The 21,347-nt window shown below is 38.3% G+C and overlaps 3 long non-coding RNA genes across 4 annotated transcripts; 2 read left to right on the forward strand and 1 right to left on the reverse strand.

The window, feature by feature from the left end:
- Nucleotides 1–1,506: 1,506 nt before the first annotated feature.
- Nucleotides 1,507–19,690, forward strand: LOC141351121 (uncharacterized). The gene is made up of 3 exons (XR_012359346.1): nt 1,507–1,812; nt 7,064–7,099; nt 19,581–19,690. It is a non-coding gene; the product is annotated as an uncharacterized lncRNA (long non-coding RNA).
- On the forward strand, nt 10,686–16,214 carry LOC141351122 (uncharacterized). The gene is made up of 3 exons (XR_012359347.1): nt 10,686–10,723; nt 15,954–16,061; nt 16,177–16,214. It is a non-coding gene; the product is annotated as an uncharacterized lncRNA (long non-coding RNA).
- Nucleotides 19,691–20,428: 738 nt separating the features above from the next.
- Nucleotides 20,429–21,087, reverse strand: LOC141351120 (uncharacterized). Of its 2 annotated transcripts, XR_012359344.1 has the most exons (4): nt 21,061–21,087; nt 20,834–20,959; nt 20,640–20,739; nt 20,429–20,559 (listed from the first exon to the last, which is right to left on the reverse strand). It is a non-coding gene; the product is annotated as an uncharacterized lncRNA (long non-coding RNA). The 2 variants fall into 2 exon arrangements; XR_012359343.1 differs by having other exon boundaries at nt 20,640–20,959.
- Nucleotides 21,088–21,347: the final 260 nt, after the last annotated feature.

Consider the following 21,347-nt stretch of genomic DNA (forward strand, 5'->3'; position numbering starts at 1 on the left):
AATCTCTTTTCTATCATTTGAAAGTGAACACCGACCAAAATATTAAATCACAAGAAAGACAGTCGTGTCAGGCATAAATATAGGTTCGGTGCAGATATTTTCGGTTTCATCACCGAAATGTAAAGAAACGGCTTACCTGTTTTGTAGTTTAACTTTTGAAAAGATAACCACTATGTTTTAAATACATTTTAAAAACGTATACCCGTCGAAAACATCCGTTTTTTAATGTTTAGTTTTATGAACTTCTAAATATGAGACGAAGAGCACCTAGCACGTTCGGCTAAATTGCATGCGCAAGCATGGCCAGCACGCAATAGTGCAAAATCTATACAACGAAAAGCAATCCAAAATGTACAGACTTAAATTAGATCAGAATTTACGTTCATAATAAATACATTTTTTAAAATAAAATAAGGTCAGAAGTAACAAAGTGCAGAACAAATGTGCAAAATGCCTTAAGTGCACGAAAACAAAACACAAGCCAAATAGATACATCAGATAACCCTGAGTGATTTATAAATAAAATAAAATAAAATAAATTATTAAAAGAATGAAAGTAAAGCCAGAATTACCAGCTTTTTCTTTTAAATATAGAAACAAAGAGGCAATGGTTTATTAACATAGGAACCTCTTATGGACTTGTACCCCGGTCACAGGGGTTGCTGGATTTATTAACGCATTTTAAAAATATTTATTGAAAGCTGAATCGCTGATACTTCACATATTATTTGCAGAATTATAATAATATGCTGTATATTAATATATTGGGAGAAAACTGTTATATGTGAAATCAGATTTGTGCACAGTGCACCCATATACGGCCAAAATTAAAGGATCCTCATTTCATAACACATCTGCGACGATTCGACTGTGAGATTGGTAGTCGAATCAGGCTTCTCCTATCGATGCATCGAATCTTCGACTCTTTGGAGTCACCCCTACCTAAGTCCATAAAATAATTTGATATATTTTACATATATTATTGTATAATCGCTTCAGAGTTTAACGTAATTTTAAAGACATTACCTAAACCTTACTTTAATGAAATCAAGAGTCAAGAATCTGTTTAAAACAAAACAACTATAGCCTATTTGTTATAATTTACATATAGGCAATTATGATTTTATAACCGTGTGAAAGGTAGTTGAAATGCTATCAGTTACACTCTAGCTCCTAATGCCCAATGGCCGATTTTGAGAAAATGTCAAAGCGGCTTGCCGCCAGCCTGCCGCGGTCTTTTAGATGGAGACAACTGCCAGAGAAAATTAAGCAGCCGGCATCTCGCAAGAAATTGGAGTGACTTATTCGGCATCAAACATTTCATCCCACCAGCGGGACACACATATAGACGACAGTTTAGGGGTGGCGGCATAAAGAATAATGCAGATATTTTTTTCAATCTTGGTAGGGACGATAGATAACTAGAAAATATATTTTAGTATTGTGGATGAAAGGAACAACATGCGACTCAAAAGAACTGCTATCACATGAGGGTGTGAGCTCTTGGAATTTCCAGTCTTTTAGAATGAGCAGACCGGTCCCTCCACCCCTTCCTGTTGTGCGAGGATTGTAGGAGAAAGTGTAACAGTTAAAGAGGGCAACTGGAGTGGCAGTGTCCTCTGGTTTGATCCAGGTCTCAGTAAGTGCTAGAACAGAGAGACCAGAATGTGAAGCAATAGCTGTAAAAGCTGTAATTATATGTGAAAACACCCTATAGAGGAAATGTTGAGGTTTTATCACAGAGTGTTTAATGTTTAAGTGTCAGTCATCATTAGATCAATATGGAGTTGATTTCTCTTCCTCTAATTCTCTGTAAGTATTATCTTCTCTCTATGGATTTAACTACACATCAATTACTGTCACATTGTCTACAGGATCAAGTCATTTACTGCTCCTGTATTTTTACAAAATCTTTTCATGCAGCTCTCAGAGTTTAAATCTTTATCTTATGATGATTTATAAATGAATGATGTTTGTGTATGGCAGTAAGTCTGCAGATAATGTTGTGTGTGGTACAGCTATCACTGCTAGTCAGTTAAAGGATAATTCCGGTATTTAACACTTTGAGTCTCATTTCTGGTTTGTTTTGGATGAACTACAGTGATGGACACAGAAATTTTGACAATGGGTCGTGTCTTGACTTTTCGACGCATTTAGAAGCGTCTCTTGACTGCTTCAGAATGGAAGTCAATGACCATGCACAAAATGTCATTAAAACAACACTTAACGTTCATTTTCAAAACTGTACTACTCACTGAGTGGTTCGTGGTGTTCGTTGATGATTAAAAACAATTATACAACAGTTCTTTCTGGTTCTCGAATCTGATTGGCTAAGAGCTATGCGATATTGTGCTGATAACGGCACTGTAACCGCTTCACCTTTCGTATCATTCCGCCACCTAGTGAATGGAGGTCCTAAGCAGGCTCATCCCTGAATGGAAAAACACAGATGCCCTGATCCATTACGCATATGCGCAAGGTATACAGTAGGTGGCAGTAATACTCCCAAGGAGTGAGCAGCCATTAAACGAAAAGAAGAAGACGCCCTGTTTTGAATCACTCTCCGTGTGTCTCATTATTTTACTAGATTAGAATATAAAGTAACGGCTTTTCCGTCCATTGAGTTGTTATGAGCTTCAAAGCAGCCGAAAGTGTTTCCTGTCATTCTGGCCGCCCTCAAATCCGTGGCGGAAGAAGTAGTTCTCAAACACTGTTGTATAAAAGCAATATCGCTCTCTGAGTCGTGTGATATAGCTCTATATATTTAAGCAATATCGCTCGAGTAGGAGTGTGATATAGCTCTATATCATCACGGCTGTGATTAGGCCAGAGGCACGAGGCCGCAGGCCGAGTGCCGGAGGCAATCACAGCCGTGATGATATAGAGCTATATCACACGACTCTGAGAGCGATATTGCTTAAATATATAGAGCTATATCACACGACTCAGAGAGCGATATACTGGTACATAACAACTCAATGGACGGAAAAGCCTTTACTTTATATTACCGTTTCTTGGTCACAAAGTGTAGTTTTAAGATTAGTTATGTCCACATTTAAAAGCTGCGGTGCTTACCTGCAGTTCCACGGTGTTTTCGCGTTCTGATAAGAGATAATAGGTCCTGAAAAAAACGAGTGTTTATATTCCTCTTTCCAAGTGTTAATCGTCCACACTGTTAATCGTCCACACGATGTGACAAGACATTTCTCCCATTAACTTTAAGGTAATATCCAAGAGCGCTGATCTTTGACGGAATAATAACTTCCGATTGGGGATTCACAGACTGATTTATGAGCTAGTAAAATAATGAGACACACGGAAAGTGATTCAAAACAGGGCGTCTGCTTCTTCTTCTTCTTCTTTTCGTTTAATGGCTGCTCACTCCTTGGGAGTATTACTGCCACCTACTGTATACCTTGCGCATATGTGTAATGGATCAGGGCGTCTGTGTTTTTCCATTCAGAGATGAGCCTGTTTAGGACCTCCATTCACTAGGTGGCGGAATGATACGAAAGGTGAAGCGGTTACAGTCCCGTTATCAGCACAATATCGCATAGCTCTTAGCCAATCAGATTCGAGAACCAGAAAGAACTGTTGTATAAAGAGCTATATCACACTCCTACTCGAGCGATATTGCTTAAATAAAACTACAGTTCATGATGTAAACTTTGAATTAGCCATACATTACTGAGTGCTCCTTTTAGAATAGAAGCACTGTTTTTGATTCGCATAGTTGCTGTTCTGAGGGAACTGCTTTTATATGACGATACGAAGTTCATCACAACATGTACAGTATGTAGCCCATCATATGTGCTTCGTCATTTCAAAATATGTGTTCGGCGCGTCTAACCTATGTGCATCACGTGTTTTGTCAAAATTAGTGTCTGGTACAGACTCTTCTATTAAGGGAGTGTCTTACGTGTATTTTGTGAATGTGAGCATCTCTTTTATCATAAACGGTTTTGACGCATGTGCAGCAGGCACTTATTTTGACAAAACATTTGATGCAGATGGTTCACATGACGCAACAAACACATATTTGAAAACACAAGCAACACACATGACACTCTGAACACATATTTTGAATTTGGGCACCTCGAAAGAGCAGTCATGAGCTGTCACTGTAAATCAACACAATTTGTTGCTTTGCATGATTAAATATCATTAATTAGGTGATATTTATTGTAATTTTCAGTAAAATTAAACACTCAATAGTGTTAACATTCATTTATGTTGGATATTTAGAAGAGTTTGCTATTATTTATGTTCATTTAACTTTGAACAAACTGTTACCAGTAAATGTAAAATCTACAGTAAGTTACTGGCAACCAGCTGCCAGTAATTCTGTGTCTGTGCTTAGGGTGTAGGTCGGATATGTTTTTTTTCCTTTCATATAAACAGTAATTGTGTGAAATTCAGCACTGAGCTCAGTCTCTTCACACTTTCACTGGTCTTAAATTTTAATGAGTCACATAATCTGTTTCTGTGACTTGTGAACAAAAATTAAATGGCAAAAAGTAGTTTTAAGTATACAGTATACAAAAATTACTGTATATGGTAAACAGTGCTTATGGTAAACAGTAGTTTTATGTATAGTGTACTTAAATATTAAATAAAATGAAATGTAAACTTTTACGTTTGGACTAATTGTAATGTACTGTATAAATATTCTGTTCTGTTACATTTTTTATTTAAAAAAGTTGGTTTACTTACAGAGTACCTATGTGAAGTTTTAGCTCAAAATACCATATAGATAATTTATTATAACATGTTAAAATTAAGACTTTGTATGTGTGAGCAAAAATGTGCTGTTTTGGGTGTGTCCTTTAAAATGCAAATGAGTTGATCTCTCCGCTAAATGGCAGTGCCATGGTTGGATAGTGCAGATAAAGGAATGCTATCAGGGTCGGACTGGGAACAAAATTCGGCCCTGACAATTTTCTTGTGGAACGGCCCACAACTGGACCGACGACACCCCCCTCCCCCCACTAAAATCGCCCCACTAACCCAATGCTTTGATTTATTGAACATTTATATTAATTTCACAGTAGGCTATAGTTAAAATTCAACCACCGCAAACTCTCTTTGCCATGAACAAAGCTGACACTGTTTTGTCAAAGCACCACAAAAACACTTTACAATTTTTGCACTGATATATAAAGCAATACTTGTAGATAACCCCTTTTATATTGAATACAATAATATGTAAAGTATATTAATGATAGAAAGTGCAGATTATAAAAGTGACCGGTGTTATAAAGTTTATGTAGCTTTCTTCACTTTCTATTAGATAGAGCAGAAGCAGTAAAAGTGCCTCTCTTTCTATTCCTCCCTTGCAGATTAAAAGAGATTAATCCACTCATTATGTCAGATTCAAAATTTTACTTGCTGTCACTGTGACGGGTGACTTGACTTTACAGCTTTGCGTTTTTACATCTTGAGTCAGCTTATAATGACTGTTTGCCCATCTGAGCTATAACTGCTCGTTTAGTGCAATGGGCTTGATATTAACTTTGCTTATTTGCTACCATCTCCATCTCTTATATCTAAAATGTTTGTTCAGAAAGCAAAGATGGTTCATTAATAATATTTATAAAAATACAAAAAAAAAGTGCATTGTGACTTTCAAAACAAGAGGCAGTTGTTATAGCCATTGAAACCAGAGGCACGCTTGAGACTGCACATACGCTTTAACGCATTAGCGCCGACTGACTCTGATCACGGACCGAAGTAATTAAACTGGAACAGACCCAGACCCAACTGCCCCTTTAAAATATAGACCCGGAAGTGTACAGGTCCTCTGTGAAGACCTCTAATGCATACAACTCAGAAACATGGACACAATGTGACACTGAGCTTGCCTCGGCTCGCACTTCATCGAGAAACAGAGAGCGTGCAAACACATACCGAACTCGTTGGAAGAGACACGTGCTCGCACGCAAATGTCATTGTCACGGAAAAACAAAAAAAGTTATGCTAGATATACTTGGGTGGTTGTTAATATACCTGGGCGACTTTTTCACACGGATCTTCTCCGCTCCCCATTTCTTCTTTTTGGAGCCTCTGTTGTCCATAATGATTATTCTTAAGTGCAAGGCTAAATGATGCGCTATCATCACTGTATATTTCCCCATGAACCTCACGGCTGCTTGGACAAAAACAGTGGAGGGTTTGAGAACGGTGGCGCGATCGTAACACACACTGAACCTGTAATTAAGAGGCCGAAAATATTTACCCGCCCCCCAAGCTAAATGCAACTGCATTTATACATGACGTGCCGAAAATAAATAACTTTTTGGCATTAAAAAAATTAATCTCGGGGGCCACCGGCCCACATGTCGACCGGCCCACCGGGCATTTGCCCGGTTGTACAGATTATCAGTCCGAGCCTGAATGCTATTATCCCCTTCTGACATCATAAGGGGAGCAACATTTCGATGCCCTATTTTTTACATGCTTGTAGAGAATGGTTTACAAAAACTAAGTTAATGGGTTGATCTTTTTCATATTTTCTAGATTGATACATGGACTGGGGACCCAATTATAGCACTTAAACTTGGAAAAGTCCGATTTTCATGATGCCCCTTTAAATTCACACATTTGTTTTAAGAGTGTGGTAAATATGTTGTAACAGAAATGAAAAATATTATATCATTTTTAAAGTAAGCATCCATTGCCTATAGATATATAGAAATGTTTGCATTTCATAAGTCAGCTTTTTGAGGTTTTACCTTGAGAATCTTTTGTAAGAGTATTAAAGAGATTACATTTATTCTAGACTCATATTGGATGCTGGCTAGTTATTTATTTTGAGGTCAAAGTCATTTCAAAAACATTTCTCAGTTTTTAGTCTAAATATAATTGTGCCAACATATAAATGTTTTCATTCCAAACATAAAATTTTTAAAATGATAACATACCAAATCATAAGCATTATTTCAGTCTTTTTCTTACTTTTGAAAGGTACAGAAACGAGGATCTATAAATGAATGTATTTTACGTACAGATGGTTTATCATCTTCATGTTTAAACTGTAATCATTTTTTCTCTTTGTTTTTTACAGTGCTGATTTTAAACATCCACTCTCAACAAACTGAAGGTGATTCACTTTAATTCAATTATTACATCATATATACTTACACTCTGAGTGAACTGCTGTTATATGACTTTATAAAAAGGTTTAAAATAAAAATAACATTCAAAAAATTATGTTTCCTCATAGGTTTTTTTTGTTGAGTATTTAAATCACACAAATCAAAGATTTCAGATAAGAATAAATACCAAAACATCAGTCATACAGTGCCACTGTGACTGTGAAGTGTCATGTGACAAGCTTGATAATGAATTGCAAAATAATAGTTGTATAAAGAAAACTCATAATAGGGAGTAATTTAAATGCTATTAAGTAGAGATCCACCTATATTTAATAATTTTCCATCTTGTGGGAGTTTTGAGAATTGCCTGTTTGGAAAGATATGACATATTATGTCATTAAAATTACTGTTTTTTTTTTTTTTGTTAAAATTCCATATTTTCCCAATATTCAAACTTCAACACAGAACTGCTTTTTGGCAAGATCATGGCACCTTTACCCGACCTGAGTATATGCAATCCAATCCCTAGTGTTAGATCAGGTCTCCACACCACAGACAAAATAAAAAATGATCTAACCCCGGACACCAGATCACGTCAGAAAATATAAGTTTACTTTGTTAAAGCATCTGTCAGATAAGGCTGATCATTCGTTGCTAGAGAAGAGCATAAACAGAGGCGTAAGACGAAGGTTTAGATGATAAAACAGAACAGAGTTTTATTGATGGACAGTTAGTTTCAGTTGCATATGCCTCAATGTTCAAACCTCGTCTACCCCAGGAATACAGCATGCACTTGTTATATCCAAAATTGCTCAGCTGCATCATCCCTTAGACCTTGGGCTTCCATAAACATTCTCTTTATCTATCTATGTTTACACACAGACAGAACAGCTCTATGAAACTTCCCAAATGTGAAACTGAACCACCAAGAGACATATAAAATATAGAAATACAATGAATTAATGAATGATATAATAAAATATAGAAATATAATAATGAATAAATGAATAAAAAACAATAATGTAATCACAATAAAGGAATTAATAAACAATAAATGAATGAATGAATATATGAATAAATGAAAATGATAATAATGAAATTGATAATGATAAAATAATATTAAATAATCAAATACAATAAATAAATGGATAATAACTAATGATTGTAAAATGATTATGATGATTATGTAAATAAATTATTAAAGAAAAAAAACACAATAATGAAAACATTCTGCACGTGAGGATCTAAGGTAGGATCCTTCACTATCAACCAAATACCCTATAACAGATTAAATAAAGCCTTGTATCTCTGCATCAGAATATTGTAGAGACATTGGGGTTAAAGTATATTTACATCCTAGCAACCAAACAGATACAGCATCACTTTTTGCATGGCAGCTTTGCTATTAATATTAGGCTTGTCAAACAGTTGTGATAAAAAAGTTCAGTGTCTTGGTTAACATCAGTTATATTTATCAGGGTTATATATCAACCCTTTACTGTAAATCGAAGTATACTGAATGAAAAATTTTACAATCTCTTGTTTTCTTTAGTTGCCAGGACACAAACAACTGGAACACCAAGTACAGGTAACTACAGATATTTGAATATAGATATTTGATACATTGGGGTTGGATCGTTTTAATTGTGGCTTGAAGTATATTCACTGGTGGGTGCCAATCCACTCCCTAGCTACCAAACAGAGGTACCATAGCAACCAACAAAACAAAGCTCTATTACTCTGCCACAAAACCTCGTAGAGATATGTGGGTTGAATCACTTTACTTGGAGTATAAACATTCTTGGATAATATTTTATCCCAAATTTTGCCACGACAAGCACCACTTCCCTCACTCACTCTTGAGGCGGAAGATGTAAGGCGGGTGTTTTGTGCAGTGAACACCAGGAAAGCTTCAGGCACCTGGGAAGGTGCTCAAGGCATGTGCTAACCAGCTATCACATGTCTTCACTGACTTTTTTTCCTGTCTCTGGAACGAGCTATCATTCCACCCTGCCTGAAATCTGCCATAATCATCTCGATCCCAAAAAAGTCACCCACAACCTGCCTCAATGATTTCCGACCCGTAGCACTCACCCCAGTTGTCACTACATGCTTTGAGAAACTGGAGAAACTGGACCCGTATCAGTTTGCATACCGAACACACAGATTGACTTCAGTTCAGCCTTTAACACAGCAATGGCTCTTATCAGGGATGTGTGCTGAGTCCACTTCTTTATTCCCTCTACAATTTTGACAAATTGTCAAATTTGCTGATGACACAACGGTGGTGGGGCTGATCACAAGGGGAAATGAGGCGGCCTACAGAGATGAGGTCCTGAAATTATGGCAGTGGAGTGCATCAAACAACTTGGCATTAAACATCACCAAGACTAAGCAACTCATCCTGGACTTAAGGCTGAACCCTAAACCCGACCCTGCACCCCGTACATCAATGGGAATGTGTAGATCAAGTGGAGTCCTTGAAATTTCTCGGCGTCCACATCTCCGCAGACCTCTCCTGGTCGATCAATACCTCAGCGCTGGTGAAGAAGGCTCAGCAGCGGCTACACTTCTTGAGGGTGCTCAGGAGAGAGATACTGGTGACCTTCTTCCGTTCCACCATTGAGAGCCTGCTGACCTACGCTGTGACAGTGTGGCACTCCAGCTGCATGGAGGCCGATAGGAAGAGACTGCAGAGGGTGGTTAACACCGCACAAAAGATCATTGGCTGCTCTCTGCCTTCCTTGACTGCCATCTATAACTCCCGCTATATCAGCAGGGCCAGAAACATCTTGAAGGACACCACCCACCCTGGTTTCCACCTCTTTAACCTGTTGCCTTCTGGCAGATGTTTCAGGTCCATACGGGCCAGAACAAACAGACTCAGGGATAGCTTTTTCCCTAAAGCTGTCACCGTATTAAATGCAACTTTGCACTAATGTTATCTGAATTATAATATTTTGCACTGATCGCTGCACTATTATATACAAACTACCTCAGTCATTCCTTGGACTCAAGTATGTGCTAATTTACACTGTGTTAATTATGTGTGCACTTTATACGGAGCTGGGCCCGGTTGCATAAAGCACCTTAAGTGTAATTTTCCCTTAAGTTGTTTCCTTTAAACTTAAGGGTGTTGCAGAAAAACCCTTAAGTTTTTCTGTTTTGTCTCCATGGCAACAATAGTATTTTATAACAACAAACCGGGGTCACTGTCATGAAACACTTAACGATTACTCTCACCTAAGAGAACCGTTTAAGGGATTATATGCAAAACTCTTTAATTATTATCTAACAGAAGTTAAGGGGAATTTACCCCTTAAGTGTCATACTTAAGTAAAAAACTTAAGGTGCTTTATGCAACCGGGCACTGCTCTTTAAAATCTCATTGTACTGAGTATAATGACAATAAAGGCTTTCTATTCTATTCTATTCACATTTTCTTCAGAGTATTACGCTTGTCAAACAGTTGTGATAAAAAAGTTCAGTGTCTTGGTTAACATTCATTTAATTTGTCAGGGTTAATATTGTACTATAAATCTATTAACGAAGTGTACTGTATGAAAAATTGTACAATCTATTGTTTTCTTTAGTTAACAGGACACAAACAACTGGAACACCAAGTACAGGTAACTTCAGATATTTGAATTAGAAGCAGATCTTTTTCTTTTTGGCTTTAAATAGGCCATGGCATGAAAATCTGACTATTTCCATGTTAAAGTGCTATTATTGGGTCTCCAGTGCTTCTATCAACCTAGAAAATGTGAAAAAGATCAACCCAGAAACTTAGTTCATTTTTTGCTCACACCTGCAAAGTGGCAATTTTAACATGTTATAATAAATTATCTGTGGGGTATTTTGAGCTAAAATTTTACATATGTGCTTTGGGGACACGAAAGATTTATTTGATATGTTAAAAAAGTCTTGTGCCATGGCCCCTTTAAAATGAAGCGTGGTTGAATTATAAGATATAAACAGACACGAGTCTCTAAAATAAGTGTAAGATTTTAGAATCTTTATAATTTATTTCAATGTTGTGTGTTTGATCTTTCAGCTATACCAGAGATATTAAACACACCCATAAATTTCATTGGTGCTTGCATTTATTCAAGACATCACTATAATTATTGCTCAGGGATATTATTTTTCTTATTTCTTATACATTATACCCCTTGGGTGTGTCTTGTTCTTCGTTATGTTATAACGATGTTGCACTGGACGTGCAGTTTGAAATAAGGAGACGTACAGAGAGTACTGAATAAACTTGGAGCTTTACTGACAAACGTGCAGCAGTATTTACATGTGACATATGACTGCCGCCAAGCGACCAGTCTCTTCACCACTTCCGTCATGCCGTAAATCAGTGTCGTAAATATTCAGTTCTTATATGAATATTACATCCCCTTTCTTTTAATAAAAACAAAGAAAACATTATTCATATAAATTATATACAGCATACATACTCCAAACATTACTATAACATAAACACAGAGTTTGCTGCATTTCACGAAACATCTCAACATTTCTGACACTTCATGTATCACATCATGCAACTGAATTGAACATTCAACATGTCTGAACAAAATGTCTGCAATTTTTTTTCTTTAGCTCATACCAGATCTTAGGTTCCTTTTCTCATAGGGGCAGCGATCCGCCTACACCCCAGACGAATCGCAAATCACAAGTCAAGAATTGCTCTAGGTCGAACTGCTCGACCTGATCTGGTATGATATTGTATGGGCTGGATTTCACTGTCACTTGAACGTTGTGTGGATACTTCAGGGCATACCTGAGGTATAGATGAGGCTTCGCTGTCTTGCTTTTCCTTTATGTTTGCAGAAACGGCAGCGTTCTCCACAGGCTCTGTGGAGGCTTTTGTGTGGAGGAGATGACGACGGTTTCTGCGATACATCCGACCGTCTGGGGTACAAACATGGTAGGATCTTTGAGAATTGGCAGGGTGGACAACAACAGTTGGCCTCCATAGGCCATGCTCCTGCATGCAAACAGACTGTCCAGTGTAAAGCTGTGATAGCGGACGAGTCGAACGATCATAGTACTTCTTCTGACGCCGCTGCTGTTCCACTCTTCTGGAGCGTGCCTCTGTGAAACTGACGGTTTTAGGCAGAAGCTGCTTGTTTGTGTTTGGCAGAATGGAACGCAGCCTGCGACTCATGAGGAGCTGGGCAGGCGATTTGAAGTTGTCGACAGGTGTGTTCCTATATTCCAGTAGACTAATATAGGGATCTCTCCTGTCCATCCTGGCTTTTGTCAGGATCGATTTTGCGATTTGCACAGTCTTCTCAGCCAAGCCATTACTCTGGGGGTAATGGGGACTGGTGGTGGTGTGTGTGAAACCCCATGTCTTGGCAAAGTCCTCAAACTCCTTGCCTCGAAATTGTGGACCGTTGTCGGAGACGACTTTCTCTGGAATGCCGTGTCTCGCAAAAATGGCTTTGAGTTTGCTGATGACGGTAGCGGCTGTTGTGGCGTGAAGTTTGTCCAGTTCGAAAAAACGGCTATAATAGTCTACTGTAACCATGTATTCCTCGTTGTTCCAGGTAAGGAGGTCGGAGGCTATCACCTGCCATGGTATGGTTGGTATCTCGTGAGAAATCATGGGCTCCTTGGTGTTTGAGCAACGTCGCTCCAGGCAAGTATCACATCTCTCAATCATGCGCTCTATCTGTTTGCACATTCCTGGCCAGAATAACACATCTCGTGCTCTTTGCTTTGATTTTTCTATGCCCATGTGAACGATGTGAATGCGTGTGAGCATGTCTTCTCTAAGTGAGGTGAGTATGACTATCTTCTCACCTTTAAGAATGATTCCATTTGTCAGTGATAGTTCATCTCAAGTGGCTTGTGATCAGACTCCACTATGACATTTCGGCCATATACGTACTGATGAAAGCGCTTACAGACGAATAAGACCGCATAGACCTCCTTCTCTATTTGAGCATAGCTAACTTCACAGTCAGTCAGTGACCTTGATGCATAGCTGAGTGGCTTCCCGTCCTGCAGCAGAACTGCACCGAGACCGTATTTCGATGCGTCCACTTGAAGGTGCAGATCTTTCTGTGAGTCATAGTATGCAAGAACTGGTTCCGGTTCTGTAGTTATGAGATCTTTGATTTTTTTGAATGCTGCATCGTGCTGGGAATCCCATATGAACTCGCTGGAGTGTTTGAAGAGCTGCCGAAGCGGTGCATTAATGTCCGATAAGCAGGGTGCAAACTTGGACAGGTAATTTACCATTCCCAGGACTGTTTCAAGTTCCGCTTTGTTCTTTGGTGGCTCCATGTGCTTGATTGCTGAGAACTTTTCAGGGTCTGGCTTGACTCCTTCAGCAGATAAGCAGTGACCGAAATAGCGAACTTCAGTAGCACTCACAATACTTTTCTCAGGGTTGAGCTTTACGCCTTTCTCGCGAGACCTTTGCAACATTGCGTGTAAATTGTCGTCATGTTCCTTTTGGGTTCGTCCGTAAACCAGAATATCATCGACGATCGCAACAACACCACTTAGACCTTGATATGTCTCGTCGATTTTGCGCTGAAATTCATCCTGAGCTGAAATTATGCCAAACGGAAGACGCAGAAATCTGTATCGTCCAAATACAGTGTTGAATGTCGTCAACTTGGAAGACTCCTCTGTTAGTTTTATTGCCCAGTACCCTGAACGGGCATCTAAAACACTGAAGTGTTTTGCACCAGTTAGCTTGGGCGTGATGTCTTCTATTGTTGGCAAGAGGTAGTGCGGACGTTTAATGGCTTTATTGAGGTCGCGGGGATCCAAGCATATTCTTAGTTTGCCGGTTCTCGGTTTTTCCACGACCACAAGTGCATTTACCCAGTCAGTGGGCTCTGTTACCTTGACGATGACTCCTTGTTTTTCCATATTTTGCAGCTCTTCTTTCAGGCGGCCACGTAGAGCCAGAGGTATCCTTCTTGGTGGATAAACGACTGGAGTTGCATCAGGTTTTAGGTGGATTGTGCACTCCCCTGGAAATAATCCAATGCCATCGAATACATCTGCATATTCCTCCATGATGGACTTTTCTTCCGTTGGTGCATTCACTGAGAGCACTAGCTTAATTAAGTCCAGGTCCAGACATGCTTTTAGACCTAACACAGGCGGTGCTTGCGTGCTGACTATGTAAAAGTCCATCAGTGTTTCTCTGTCTTTTTGAAGCTAACTTCAGTTTTTTCGTTTCCAAGCTGTATGTCTGCAAACGCTTGTTCCGTGTCACATGACTTTTTCAAAACTGCGTCCACGAAAAAAATTGTGTGTCTTCCTCATCACACAAAGCCTCTTTGCCCACTGCATTAACGTTCCTTTTGTAAGCAGAGCGTCACACTTTAGCGAAGTGGTTGCGCTTCCCGCATTTGGCACATTGTTTACCTCTTGCAGGGCATTTATTTGAAGCACTGTGAGCCTGGTTGCCACAGTAACCACAAGTTTTGTCTCGCTCCGCAACGTCATTGCTGCTCCGATGCAAGGCTTTTACTGTTCGCTTATGTGATTCTTTCCGTGTGTTGACTGCGTGCACTACTTGATCGTGGGGGCTGTTTGCAAACGTTTTGAGCTGAGCTTGTGCAATTTCGTGTGATCTGGCTATATCCATGGCCTTGTCTAGCGTTAACTCAGAGCCGACGCTCAGCAGCTTCTCTCGCACTCGCGGAGAGTGAATGCCAAACACGATGCGATCTCTGACCATTTCCTCGCTGTCTGCATAAGCACAGTCTTTCACTAACAGCCTTAGCTCTGTCACAAATTGCTCAAAAGTTTCGGTGGCTCCTTGAATTCGCTCATGAAATTTATATCTGGCGAAGATTGTGTTCGTTTTGGGCATCACATATGCTTCGTACTTGTCGTAATATGTTTGCAGTACCTTTGCTTCCTCTGTTGTCAGCGTCCAGGTGTTGAAGATATCTCTTCCTTTCTCTCCTATCCACAGGAGTAAATAACTGCATTTTTCGTCTTCACCCCGTTTCTTTAACGGACCCGCGAACATGAGCTCTGCATGCTGTCTGAACTTACGCCATGCATCTGGTAAGTTAGACGATTCCCAATTCATGTGCGGCGATGGTACTCCTGCAAAATCCATTTTTTATTTTTCTTCTGACACCATGTCTTGTTCTTCGTTATGTTATAACGATGTTGCACTGGACGTGCAGTTTGAAATAAGGAAATGTACAGATAGTACTGAATAAACTTGGAGCTTTACTGACAAACGTGCAGCAGTATTTACATGTGACATATGACTGCCGCCAAGCGACCAGTCTCTTCACCACTTCCGTCATGCCGTAAATCAGTGTCATAAACATTCAGTTCTTATATGAATATTACAGGGTGTAAGAGGAACCCAAAATTTCCCATTGACTTATAATGGGGCACGGAGCATGCCCATATAAGGGAAAAAAAAACGTTCCAGATGGGATATCTTCACATTACAGCGTCATAGAGACAAGGGGGTGGGCTCATTTTACTCGGGCATCTATTACGTCTCTCAGGATCCTTACAGAGGTATTAAACCACGCCCCTAGCAACCAAATATCATACCCTAGCAACGCAATAAACAAAGCTTTATATCGCCGCATCAGAACATCATAAAGACACGAGGGTCAGACCGTTTATACTTGGAGCTTGGGGTACAACATTCTTTGATTCTATTGTTCCCCCAAATTTGGTATAATATAGACGTCTAACTTATTAAAATGGGAATGGCTTGAAAATTCAGAGTTTACTTGAATTTGTAGTTTACTTTTACTTTTGGACATTTACCTTTTCTTAAGTCAAAAAGTAAACATATTTGTATTTAAGTAATATATTGTGGTATCTGTACCTGTACTTAAGCATGGACCTTGTGGCCTACTTCTTCCACCACTACTGGAGACACACTTACTACTTCACACCCCCAGGATCACATGCAATACAGTACATCACCAGCAGTGACAACAGCAGGTAAGCATTTTTACTTGCATAATACACTTTGATCTGAGATCACAATAACATTTGCACTGAAGTGTGATTATACAGTTTACACAGTTTTTGGTGTGAATTGTTTGTCATTGTACAGAAAGACCAACAGCTCAAGTGTTTGTTTGGCCTGATGATGCATTGCGGCATGAAGATTTGTTGTTGATTGTCACCATGATTGTGACATGATGATTGTGAGTGTTTTATAGGCTGATTGTTGATGTCTCAGTGTGTCTGATTGACACCACAGATTAGATTTCGGTGAAAAATATTAACTCTTAAGGCTATATGGATTTCATGGGGTGGACCGAATATAAAATTATACACTTATATACAGTGATTATTTTTTTGTATGAGAACATTGAATCACAACACTTATGTTTTCATAATAATTAACATTGTAACAGTTCTAGACTACATTTCTCTCATCTTTCTCTGCTCTAACAGAAGTGTTTAATTAACACACTGCCACAATGAGCAGAAAAAAACTAACAATAAACTTTAAGACCGAAGTACCCAACTAAAGGAAACACTAATCGGAGCAATGGTGACTAACTTTATTAACCAGATTTACAGCAGTTGTATCTAAGTTATCCATGTAACTCTGCAAGCAAGTTGTAATTTTAGTTTTCAAACAGAGATGATCATAGTGTTTATTTAACTATGGGGATTTCATCTATTACATTTAAATATTTTGTCTTTCTGCATTATTTTAGTATTACTTTATCCAGAAAAAGAGTCATCAAAATAAAAAAATTAAAGACAGGGAAAATTCTAAAATTAACCCTTGTGCCTTGTTCCAATTCACTACCCTTTCGTGTTGTTGGCGGCCAAGGGAGGCCACTAGGTTGAACGGCTGTAAAAATGTATCAGATTAATATTTTTTTTAATTTTTTTGCATGGATCTGTTGATCAGCCTCAGAACTGATCAAAACTACCAAATGTTTACAAAAATTTCATGATTTTAACTCTTTCATTGCCAAGTTTATAAGTAGTGTCACTGATTTGGGGAAAAAAAGCGCACAGAATGACAGATTTTCAGTGTGGAACGTGACTGTGGACTGGATTTTCTTTTACCTTTTTTACAGTCTTGGGCGTGCCGGGGATTGGTGGGAGCATTGGCTTTGATGCATTTTTGGTTTTTGTGCAGCATCAGATTTAGTTTTTTTCTCCCTCATTTATTGTTTGTGGCCATTTTTTCCCCATTGACTTCCATTATAACAACATTTTTTGATTGCAGAGCCATGACACCTTATTATCATGCATTTTTGATTCTTTGTGGTTTTGCCTTTTGCAGGGAGGTGGAATTTGTCATTTTTGCTGTTGGTCGCCGTGTGGCACCATTGGCCCTTTGGTGGCCTGTGCGGAAAAGGATCTTGAATTCTGGATTGTACATTGAGTTATATGGAGTATAACAGCATATTAGAGAGAGAGAGAGATAGAGAGAGAGATAGAGAGAGATAGAGAGAGAGAGAGTGTGTGTGTGTGTGTGTGTGTGTGTGTGTGTGTGTGTGTGTGTGTGTGTGTGTGTGTGTGTGTGTGTGTGTGTGTGTGTGTGTGTGTGTGTGTGTGTGTGTGTGTGTCTGCGTGCGTGAGTGCTTGAATGTGTGTGCGTCTGTGTGGAAAAATCTGTAAAAAATATTCTCTGAATAAGATTTATTAACAACATTTATTATGAAACAAAATGCAAAAACAACTTCAAATAAACTGAACAACGAAGCAAGAGTAGAAGATGGATGAAGAACTAAACAATCAAACAAATTTTTTGGTGTGTATATGTGTACGTGTGTGTGTTCAGTCTTTTCAGCAGGACTTGCAGCATATTACTTGGTGCTCTCTGCAAGTGTGTCTACCACAACGGATACAAGTGCTGACTGTTCTTTTTTTTGGTTCTGTACACCACTTGCATGTTCCCCTCTTCACTCCTGAGCTGCTGGTGTCTGCTGGTGTCTGTGGATTTGTGTCTAGAGGGACAGCTACAGGAGACTAAATCCCTCTCACCAGTGCAGCACTAACTGGTGCGCGAGGGAGGTGCTCTCTCCTCAATACTAACACTAACCCTACACACACACACACACTCGTACACACACACACACACACACACTCGTACACACACACTCGTACACACACAATGGTTTTATAGTCCATATAACTCAATGTACAAACCAGAATTTAAGCTCTTTTTTTTTGCACAGGCTACTAAAGGGTTAATGGTGCCACATGGTGATCAACAGTAAAAATGACAAATTTTACCTCTTTGCAAAAGGAAAAGCCACAAAGAATCAAGAATGCATGGTAATAAGGTGTCATGGCTCAGCAATCAAAAAATGTTGTTATAATGGAATTCAATGGGGAAAAAATGGCCACAAACAATAAATGAGGGAGAAAAAAATTAAATCTGATGCTGCACAAAAACTAAAAATGCATCAAAGCCAATGTTTTTACCAATCTTTGGCATGCCCAAGACTGTAAAAAAGGTAAAAGAAAATCCAGTCCACAGTCACGTTTTATATTGAAAATCTGTCATTTTGTGTGTTTTTTTTCCCCAAATCAGTGACACTACTTATAAACTTGGCAATGAAAGAGTTAAAATCATGGAATTTTTGCAAACATTTGGTAGTTTTGATCAGTACTGAGGTTGATTAACAGATTTATGCAAAAAAAATGTGAAAAAAATTTAATCCGATACATTTTTACAGCTGTTTAATTTAGTGGCCTTTTTTGGCCGCTAACAACACGTAAGGGTAGTAAATTTGCCCACGGTATATTGTTAAGTTTTTGAAAAATTTCAAAGCATTTTCTTAAAATATGTGTAAATATAAGATTTGTCACCAAAAATCATTCCATTTGCTGAAACACAGAGAAAGTTGTGGCCAAATTAAGACAAAAAAATGGCAAAAATGGCCCCAACAACACATAATCGTTAAGGTTGATTTGACACAGAATGACCAGCAGGTGTTCACCATTAATGTCTTAATCATCACTTCATTATCTCATTAACTTTGACACTGCTTCAGTGTTAAATTTTAACACCAGTCTTTATACACACCCATCTGGGAGTGGATTATATATACACCCACAGTGTTTATTTAACACCGGGGATTTTGCTGTGCAAATACCATATAACAGATTAAATAAAGCCTTGGATCTCTGCATCAGAATATTGTCGAGACATTGGGGTTAAAGTATATTCACTTCCTAGCAACCAAACAGGGGTACCATAGCAACTGACAAAACAAAGCCCTATAACTATGCAACAAAACATTGTAGAGGTACGGCTGTTGAATTGCACTTGTGGCTTGAAGTATAATCATTCTTGGATGATATTTTCTCCATATATTTTTAAATTTTGCCACAGCAAGCGCCACTTCACATTTTCTTTAGAAAATGTAATCTTGTTATTATTACTATTTTATCATATACATGTTTAACACAGTATTACAGGTCACAACATTAAAGCCCACACTGACATTGTCTGTTTTTATACTGTTTCATTGATAATAGACATCAGGTTGGTGAATGGGGCCAACTTGTGTTCTGGAAGAGTGGAGGTTCTTTATGATGGAGTTTGGGGAACTGTGTGTGATGATAATTGGGATCTATCAGATGCTACACTCTCAGAAATAAAAGTACGTAATTGTACCTTTAGGGGTACAATGGCTTGTCACTGGGGCTGTACCCTCAAGGGTACAGTTTTTGTACCGTTGACAGAGGGTACAAATTTGTACCCTTGTAATTTGTACCTTAAGAGACCAGTTTTGTACCTCTGGTGACAATTTTGTACCTTTATTTAACAGTACAAATATGGACCCTTCAAAAAGGGTACAAAATTGGCTTTGACAGGGTCCACTCATTGTCTATGGTTTTAAAACTTATACATATATTTCAATCTAAGTACTGTAAAATTTAAATTATAAGTGCATATGACTCAATATATTTGTGTTGATTTAGCCAATCGTTTAGAGTAAAGGTACATTTTAAACATTAGTATAAAAAAATGATAACAGAAAAAGATAAAATACACAGTGAGTTTATTGAACAATCATTTATTTTACAAAAGGTTTAGATATAAAACAGAAGTGTGTTGTTCAGTCCAAATTCACAACATTAAAAACTAATATTACATTTACACTTTCCTTATGAAATATATCAACCATTCCTTTATGACTTTAACAGACTGTCCAAACAGGAATATTTTATAACTAAATCAGTGTGCTGTTCCTTAAACCAAACAACATTTAAACATTTTTAACAGGGCCACACCTGTCCTTGCCAAGCAGTGAGAAAACACACAAATATAATTTTTTTCACTGATAAAACTTTGGTGTACTCACAGCATGAATAAATGTAAATGAATAGTTCCATATGGAGTAACATTTCTTTAGTTTTTGTTGTGTTAATGACGGGTGGTAGATGATAGTCAGTCAGCCTCCTTAATGGTAATTTAAAGATCGAAAACTGCTCTGGGCACTTTCATACTTATCTTTGAAAAAACACAAAAATATGAATAAATGTTCCACTAACAGAATTGTGGTATACTCACAACATAAATAAGAGTGGTACCTTTAAAGTTTTTGCGTGTGAATGATGGTTGGTTGAGAACAGTCAGCCAGTCTCCTGAATGGTAAAGATCCAAACATGCGCAGGAAACGTTTGTGCTAAACTGTGAGAAAACACATAAATATGAATTAATTTTCCACTTACAGAACTGTGGGGTACTCAAATAACACAATAAATACATTAATAAATGTGGTTACGTTTCCTTTAAAAGGTTTCTGGGTAAATGACTGTTTGGTGGCGAGTAGTCAGTCAGTCAGTCAGTCAATCTCCCCCCTGACTGACTGAGAGAGATTCAAACTTGCGCAGGAAACGTTTGCGCTAAACTGTGAGAAAAAACACATAAATATTAATTAATTTTTCACTTACAGAGCTGTGGTGTACTCAAACATCATAATAAATACATTAATAAATGTGGTAACGTTACCTTTAAAAGGTTTTATAAGTGAATAACTTAACCATTTGCTAGAGAGTAACGTAGTCTGTCAGTCAATCACCCCCCTGACTGAGAGAGATTCAAACTTGCGCGGGAAACGTTTGCCTAAACTGTGAGAAAACACACATAAATATGAATTATTTTTCCACTTACAGAACTTTGGTGTACTTAATGCACATTAACCTGCTCATAAAAATGAGTCTGTGGCAATAGTGCTGTGTCAATGTCGCGTTGTATACAACTTTACACAAATTACCGTAACCGAATCAGTATTAAAA

This window comes from Misgurnus anguillicaudatus, chromosome 19, assembly GCF_027580225.2.
Source record: "Misgurnus anguillicaudatus chromosome 19, ASM2758022v2, whole genome shotgun sequence".
Classification (NCBI taxonomy): Eukaryota; Metazoa; Chordata; class Actinopteri; order Cypriniformes; family Cobitidae; genus Misgurnus; species Misgurnus anguillicaudatus.